The sequence below is a fragment of the Hyaena hyaena genome, unplaced genomic scaffold, assembly GCF_003009895.1.
Source record: "Hyaena hyaena isolate Hyena2069 unplaced genomic scaffold, ASM300989v1 scaffold_30, whole genome shotgun sequence".
Taxonomy (NCBI): domain Eukaryota; kingdom Metazoa; phylum Chordata; class Mammalia; order Carnivora; family Hyaenidae; genus Hyaena; species Hyaena hyaena.
This window is the reverse complement of record NW_024080662.1, coordinates 3,323,799-3,332,753: the sequence shown is the minus strand read 5'-3', so window position 1 is coordinate 3,332,753 and position 8,955 is coordinate 3,323,799.

Genomic DNA, 8,955 nt, shown 5'->3' with positions numbered 1-8,955 from the left:
GAACCCAGACTCCAGACCTGGAGCCTGGAGCCCCAAACCCCATCTCCAGACTCAGGTCTCAGGATCTGAACCCCAAGCCTAGAACCTGGAACCCAGAGCCCAGGACCTGACCCCACACTCTGGAGACCCAGGCTTTAAAACCCAGGATGCCAAACCCACACCCTCAATTCAGACTCCAAATCCAAGACCCCAGGCCGAGGGCCAGGACTCTCACCCTGGAGTCCAGACCCAGGACTCAAGACCCAGGACCCAAGACTGTAATCTCAGACCCCGGACCCAGGACCCAAGACAGGGGCTTGCTGGTTCTCCAGACTGGCACTGCCTACAGCTCTGAGTAGAGAAGGGCGAGGAATGGGGGAGTGTAAATGCTTGGCAAACGGTGGGGGTGCTTGGCAGACCTTCCTGGTAGTGTTCAGAGGGGCATGAGGAATGTCCCTCATCCTGTCAGAGCCAAGTGGGGGAGCTCAGAATATGGTGGCCACGTGGGGTGTGGGGGGGTGGAGGCTGATGGGAGAGAGGGATGGACAAGGCCTGGCTGTCCTTTGGGCTCAGGAGCCAGAGGCAGGGAAGGAGGGTCGGGCTCCTGTCCCCCTGGCCGCAGGCTCCGCAGGCCGCCCTGGCCCGCCCCAGCCCGCCCCTCCTGGCCCGAGGCCTCTGGGCTGGGACGCAGGCCCACACTTCCCGGAGGAGTCGAGAACGCGGCCTGGGCCAGACCCAGAGCCTTAGAAGTAGGTCAAATGTTGGTGTGCAGCAGGTCCTGGGGACCCCGTCCAGGCATGGGCAGGCCCACGGGCGGCAGCTCTCCCGCCAGGGCACCCGTGTGTCCACATAGACGCAAACCCACCACCATACATTGGGCGCCCATGAGCACAGACCCCACACGGGGCCCCCAGTCCCTGCCCAGCTGCACAGATGGGGGCACTGACCACCCCCCCCCCGTAAGGGGCAGCAGCTGCCCGGCAACTCTGGCCAGAGCTGGCACGAGGCAGCCACGAGGACCAGGAGGGCAGGAATTTCTGCAGCATCCCATGGCCCTGGAGCCTTGGGTGAAAGTCTGACTCCAAAGAGGACTTCCCAGCAGGGCTGCTATGCCACCAACAGGATGTGGCCTGCTTCTCGGAGCATAGCCCCAGGCCTTGAAAAATGGGAAGGCGTGGCCAAGGGGGAGGCAGTAGACTCCTTGTGACCCATGCTGGTCTTGGCTTCTCTAGGCCTAGGTTTCCCCATCTGTACAGTGGCCACGGTGGGGCGAGGTGACAGTCACTGCCCCAGAGTCCCAGCCCATCCTCGCCACCCCCACACCACACACAGACAACTCTGTCCTCGGCAGGCCAAACACAACCCTCAGGCCCCTCCCTCTGCCCACTGTGCTGACGGGGACCAGATGCTCCAACCTTGTGGTTCTGGGGTGGGGGTGGCAGGACCCAGCGGGCTGGCAGGCAAGCCCTAGGTTTGGCCCAGGGACCTATAATCAGCCCCTGCCCCTCTGATCCCTGCCCAGGACTGACGCTTGGGGCTGTGGTGTCCTGGCCGGCTGTGGCCACGGCCGCTATATTTGGGAGCCCAATTGAGCATGAGGGAGGGGTGGGCAGGCAGGAGCCTCCAGGGACCAGCGCCTCGTGGGAGGACAGCCTGGGGGACTGTTGGCCAGGCTCGGTCCATTACGAAGGAGGGCATAGCCCTGACTTCAGAGGCCCAGTCTGAGCGGCATGGTCTGCTCTCAGAGACCTGGCCGGGGAGGGGTATTGACCTTGCCCTCCGCGGCTGGTCCAAGGAGATAGATTGGAACTGTGTCCGGGAATACTGAACCCCTTCTTTGGTCCAAAGAGTCAGACTGCAAGTTGGGGCCGGCCATCCTGGATGTGTGGGAAAGGAGTGGGGGCTGAGAACGGTGAATGGGAGTGGGAAGGCTCTCCAGGGATGAGTCTGCGGGTAGAGGGGTCTCAGATGGGAGGGGCGGGAGGAGGGGAGCCGGCATGCTGAGCCAAGGAATGGAGAAAACAAGGCCTGAGGCAGGGGTCCGAGGGAACGGGGCGACGTGCCGCTCAGTCCCTCCCCAGCGAGGCCTGCGGCCTCCCGAACTGCCCTGGACGTTCTCGCCGCTGGGCCAAACCCTGTACCCTCCCAGCAGCCGTTTCCCAAAGAGCAAATATTTATTGTCCTTGGAAGAAAAAAAAAGAGTCCCCTTTTAGGATCGGGGTCTGGGAGCTGGTACTGAGGCTTGCAGGGGCTCGGCGGCCGCCCAAGATGACCAGAGGCCCCACCTAGATGGGCTGAGGGTGGAAGGAGGCCGGGACGGAGGCTGGCCTCGGAGGACAGGGGTCGTGGCTGCCCCGGGGCTGCGGGGTGGGGGCTTATGTCCGGGCCCGTCTCCGCAAGGCTTCCCCGGAACAGGTCTGCGGGTGGACAGACACCATCACCATGGCGGGAGGTGTGAACGTGTGCGCCTAGATGCGTGTGCCGCCTCGTGTGCTCACGCGTGTCGCGAGAGGCTGTGACCGCACGCGAGTATGAGCGTGTCCAGGTGCTCCCGGCTCCGTGTGCGCGTCCATCTGTGGGCCTGTTCATCTGCTGGCACGGGGCAGGGCGGGGGCATGTGGACACAACCTCTGTTGAATGGCCAATTCAGTCAAAAATGAGAGTAAATTTAGCAGGGGGAAAAAAAACCCATCAGTCAGACGAGGAGTCTGAATTGGGCGGTTGTTTGACTGGATGGACCACTGTCTCAGGCAAACAGTCCCCGCTGGCCGGGAGGAGGAGCCCCCCACCCCCACGACCGGACAGGCACGGCGGGGGGCGGGGAAACTGGAGCCGGGACCCCCACCAACCACAGCAGAGACTTGACAGGGGACTGGGACAGAGATGGGGACGGCTTCAGAGACAGGGAGGGAGGCTTGTGAGGCACACCGAGACAATGAGAGACCCCGGGGCAAGATGCAGCTTCCCAGAGCCACCATGCAAGGTGCGTGCGCACCCGGCCCTGAGCCGGGAGCAGGGGATACGGCCGGTTTGGCCTTGCCCTCCAGAGCCCAAAGCAGACAGGAAAGGGGCGCCAGACCAGGGTGCAGGATGAGAGCGCGGCCAGGGGCGGCCGTGACAGCGGGGGCGGTGGCAGGAACGTAGGCGGTGCGGGCGACAGTGGTGGCAGTGGCAGAGGTGACGACCGGAGGGTGACTAGGGGGTGATGGCAGGGATGGTGGAAGAGGCAATGGTGACCAGGAGGGCCTCCCTCCCTGTCCCCTTGCACACGCCACCTAGGTGCGGTGGCCCCACCAGCCCCACACACGCCACCCAGCACCAGCTGTGTCCTTGTGCTTCCAGTGGCCGCACAAACACCCTCTGTGGCCCAGGGTGTGGAACTGCATTAAAAACGGCCCAAGCCCCCAGCCAGGAATAGTTAGGGTCAATTCCGGTACCTGCCTGTGCGGATATTTATATATCTGCCCCACCTACCCTGCCTAAAGCACCACACACACACACACACACACACACATACACACACACACACAGTCACACTCACACGTGCTCAGAAATATCATCGTCAGGCTAGCCTGCTCACTGGGCCCTGGACACTCCCCACACCACCTGGTCCCTTTCCACCAACACCAGGGCCACCAGGAATCACACAGAAGTGTGTATGTGCGCCCACGCACACGTGCCCCATCCACAGGGGCTTGCACCAAAAGCAACCACACTCCCACGTACACACCTTTAAACGTAAATCCTCATGCAGTATAGATGCCTTTGCACAAATGCTTATACACGTGTGTACACGCCTGTGTGCGCACACGTGCCCGTTGCACGCATATGTACACACATTCACGCGCCTTTGCATACATGCACACCTACCATATCACACCTCGGAGCTCACTGGAACAGAAGGAGTTGTGGGTGGGAATTAGGAGCACTGAGAAGGACAGACCAGGGAAATCAGGGAACTACAGCAAGCCTGCCTGATGAGGTCTGGGAGATCACGTGAGTGCACGAGTGTGAGTGTGAGTGTGAGCGTTTGCGTCCAGGTTTGGGACCTTTTCGCTGCCTCTTCTCACCCTCACCCCCCACTCTGTTCATGAAGGGAAAATAGAGGCCAGAGCACAGCAGCTGGGCCTGGGGAGGTCAGCGTCCCCAGGTTTAGGGCTCGCAGGCCTTAGCATCTGTGTTATTCTTGGCAAACCCAGGCCAGATAAGCACGGGGGTCAGAGCTCGGCTCTCGTGGGAAAGAACTCTCTGGAAGTCTCCCGACCCATTCCTTTCCCAGAACCTGGACCCCAGAGCAGGCAGGGGTGGGGGCAAAGGGAAAGCGGGATGGCCAAAGGACAGGCACGTCCTCTTCAGGCTGGCCTTGAGGGCTGGGGTGGGAGAACACAGCAAGTTCAGAGACTCACAGATGCCCAGGAATGTGGAGCGAGCCCTCAAGTCAGCCCAGGGATGCCCAAGGGCACAGGCCAGAGCACACAGAGAGGGGCGATGCCAGGCACCCAGCGCTCTGCAGCAGCGGGACTTGAGCCCCTCTGCTCCAGGGAGCCTCATGAGGTTTTGCAGCCAGGGCTAATGGAGAAGCTATTTTGGAGAGATGGTGGGGATGGTAAAAGCCCCATCCAAAGCAGATGATGAGGCACTGGGTCTGGGATTAGTTATCTGCTCCTGGTGTCATCACTGACTCCTGGAGCCTCTTCCCTCCAGGGACTTCTGGGTACACACTGGCATGGTGGGGCGGGGTCCAGAAGGCAAGCAGTACCCCCAGCACAGTCAGATCGGGGCAAGTTCTGCCTGAGTCTCCTCCGCCTCCCACTTGCACCAACCTTTGCCCCCCGTACAGGTCTCAGTGCCTTGCAGAAAGCTGGGACTTCTCGGCTGCAGCTTAGAGCTCGGGGCCAGGGCATTAAGGGAATGATCGACTGGAATTCTGCACAATTGTGGGGCTCATCCAAAGCTGCAGATAAGCCAGAGGCACTGGGGGCTTCCTGCGCCCCCTGCCCTCAGAGAACCTTGCCTAATGGCAAGCCCCGCCCCTCTGAAGAGGGGTCCCGCCTCTGGGAATTCTGGGCAGGGGGGATAAGCAGGTGGCTCCCACAGCCCACCCCCATCAGCACGCTCCCTCCCTGGCCTGGCCTATAATGGCTACAGCAGTCTGGGGTCAACAACCGCGGAGAGGAATCATTGATTGCGGCTGCCGAGAGCCCTCGCCATCTCCGGCCCCCATCTGCCTGACCTTGGGGTCCAGAGAGAGGGCATGCCAGTCTCCCCACCCCCATCACCCCACTGAGGATGGCAGCCACCAGGACAGCTTGGTTGGCGGGTGCCCGAGGACTAGGGTGGCCCCTCCCTGCAGCCAGTCCCCCAGCCTCCCAGGTTTCAGTCTCCCATTTGGGTTTTGGGCTCCAGTCACCTCCAGCTTGACCCTTGGGCTGCTCCCTGATTTGCTAAGAACTCTCCATCGGATGAGTTCAATTTCATAAGGCTCCCTGAAGGAGAACTTTCTGACAGTGTATGACACGGACTTGTCCAGAGGCCAGAGGAGGACCCCTCTGAGATCGTGGGATTCCCTCCCTCCTTACAGAGAAAACTGAGACTCGGGAGGGGAAGGCCTTCCCCATAGCAAATGAGAGATGAGAGGGGACAAAGAGGCGCAGAGGGTTCAAAGTCCACGAAATCCCTTCCCGTGGAGATGCAGAACAAGATGATGGTTTTTCTTCTATGGAGGACGCAGCAGGACCCAGTCCGCGCCCTCATGGGCTCTAAGGATAGTGGCAAGAGTCAGGGGTGTGGGGTCTCACACTGCCAAGGAGTGGGGGCAGATTCAGGAAGACCTGGGAGAAGAGATATTAGAAGAGCAGAGGAGAGCTCCCCAGCTGAGAAGGGAGGGCAAGTCAGATTGGAAGAAGCAGGGGCAAAGAGGTGAGAGCTCACTGAGGGTTCAGGCAACGGGAACCCCAGCCCAGTGGGGCCAATAGGGAAGTGGCTCCTGAAAGCAAAGGCAAGCCTCCGAGTCTGGAGGCCCATCCCTGCACACAGTAAGCCCTCACGTGTTGGGGACTGAGTGACCTGATCCAGGAGGCCACGGGAAGGCATTGGAGCAGAGGAGTAGCCCCATCAGGGCTGAGCTTCCAGAACAATTCCTTTCTCTCTCCTCCAACTTTCACTTCCTTGCCCCCCAGAGCCCCCGATAGCCCTCTGTGGTTACGCTTGAATCAGAACAGTGGTGTGGAGCTGAGTCGGAGAGGCAGGGCTTCCTTCCACGTGGGACCCGCTCTGCTCACTGGGCCAGGAACAGCTCCTGGGGTTGCACATGGGGACGGGACATAATAGACAGACCCAGGGTCAGCATGCCTGCTCCCTGCCTCTGCTCCCCTATACGGCTCATGAAGGCAGGAAGTAAAGGGGTGCAATGGGGTCCAGGACCTCTGCTTTCCACCTGGGAAGTGGGGTGTGAGCTTTGTACTCACTCCGGAGGAGGCAGAGGAGCCCCAGAGTTGGAGCGGCGGCCCAGGGTGGGCAGGGGCTCCGTATCTGACTTTGGGCAGCCCTCTCTGGGTCCAATCAGCTGCCGGGGCCCTTCCAGCTCTGGGGGTGGGTGGGGGTCTCTGATGTATGCATAGCCACTCTCCTGTTGTCTCTGGAATCTCCTCCAAGGTGGGGACCCACTGGTCCCCAGTTGGAACCCTTCAGCCTTTCCCACAGCCATCAGGGTCCTAGGTGTTGGGAAGACCTGGGTACTTGGTCTGAATGAGCTCGATAACCTCTGGCACACCACTGCTCCTCTCTGGACATCGCTCTCCCACACATGGTTTTATAAACTTCCCCAAGTGCTTCCTCTCTCTGGCCAGTTCAGCCAACGACCACGGCGCCTCTGGGCCAGGCTCTGTGCCGGGTGCTGGACGGCCAGACAGACACAGTCTGGTCCCAGCCCAAGATGTTCCCAGTGTCACTGCCAGCTCATTGCTTCACCCAGCTAGTGTTCTGTGAGGCAGGAGAGGAAACTGAGGCCTGGAGAGATGGCCCCGCTGTCCTCAAATGGCCCAGCTTGACCAAGGACCACCCACAGAGAGCATCCCTCCAGTCCAAGTATCAAGGGGCCCAGTATCAAGACCTGGGGGTCCCCGACCCTAGGTATCCGCACCGTAGCCACGAGCCAGGACCCCGTGTCTAAGCAACCCCCTTCCCTTGTGTCTTCCTTCCTGGCCCCCTGGCCCCTCAAACCACAGGGCCCAGCCGGCCTCTGGAACGCGTGCCCAGGACCTCGGTGATATTTTGAGTTTAAGAAAACTTTGTAGTCGGCAGGAGCTCTTAAAAGTTATAAATAGCAGCAGCGGGAGCCCATGCTGGGAGAGGCGGAAACACGTGTCAAACACGCCTGGGAGGGGGGTATTCCGAGGCACAGACACCCCCCGTCTCCAGGGACCCACCAAGCTTCAGGGGATTTTACAACCACTGGAGCGGGAAGTCACACCCCACCCGGAAGGCGTCTGGGAAAGGAGACTCCGTTCTCATCCCCTCTACCCCACCAGGGTCCCAGAAGTTTGGCCAGGTTGCCCAGGCATGTGGGGACGCTGTTGAAAGGCATCTGGGATGGGAGGGCTTGCTCCTACCCGGCCCTTCCCATCACCAGGTCCCCACCCGGCTGCATAGCATGGGAACCCTAAGGGTATAACCCCAGCCAACAATGGGCAGGGGTGGAGAGGGGGTGGGGGCTGGTAAGCCTGGAGTGAGGAAGGGACTACTCCAAGGTCACACAGCAGCTGGGTGGGATTCAGACCCCTAAGCCATGGTTCTTCCCACCTAACAAACACTGCTGCTGTCTCCCTTCCATTTCAAGGGAACGAGAGCTGGCCCCATCTGATTAAAGCAGAGTTGGAAGCCTGAAGACAGTGTGAGGCACAAGCCACCCCAGTCCTCACCTGGGGGTGAGCAGACCCTGGAGCCTCATTCCTTAACGCCCCGTCCAGTCCCCACGTTTCCACTTCTGATGGAGACCTTCTGTTGAACAGATGAGGACCTGCATGCCAGAGAGAATGAGGATCTCCCTCCACCGCTGTGGGACGTGCACCCACGCCCACCCCAGGGCCAGGGGTGGGGTCTCAGGCTTGCCTTGAAGGCCATGGGATTTGAGGACACGCTCTCAGAAGCCTGGTGTGATGGGACACAGCCACGAAGCCCCCCTCGATTTTCTCAACTGCTCTGCAACATTTATGGGTAGAAACCATTATGTCAACATTCAGGTCAGGAAACTGAGGCGTGTCTGAGGCCACCCCCAGGTCTGCCTCACCCACGCCCCACCTGCTGCCCGTGGCCCCCAGCAGGTCTGGGGGCGGTAGCCAGACCTGGCGTCCAGGCGCTCTGAACCTCAGGGAGCCCCGAAGGGTTTATGGGGCTCCCGATGAATGGGCCTGTTGAGCTCAGAGGGGGCCGGGCCCGAGTAAACATGACTGGGTCTGAGCTGCCATTCTCCCCTGCCTCCTTCCCCCGGACCCAGGACCAAAATACAACTTCCTGTCCCTGGAGCTGAGGGCCAGACTCGCCCCTCAGAGCCCTGGGCTGGGGCTCACTGGAGGAGCATGGGGAGGCCTGCATAGGCGGCCCCCAAGAGAGAGAGGTCCTCAGGTTTTCAGATTCACAGATTTCAAGCCCCAAGCCCCTGCACACTTTGTGGCTTTGTGGAGCCCCTTCGAGCCCTGAACTGGCCTGTGAATGACAGACTGGGAAACCAAGGCAGGAAGGGGACCCACAGATCAGGGCAGAACAGACCCCAGCCTCCCACTCCCCTGGCCAGTGGGGGTGGGAATGGCAGGAAGAGCAGAGGAGTATGGGGGAGGGGGCTCTGTGAATGGAGGGTCAGGCAGCAGCAAACTTGACAGAGGGCAGAGGAAAACTGACCTGCAAAGCTGACATCTGGTCCCCCACGGGCCCCCAAATCTGGTGGTAGAATGGTCTGTGTACCCAGGGATCCCCCTTGAT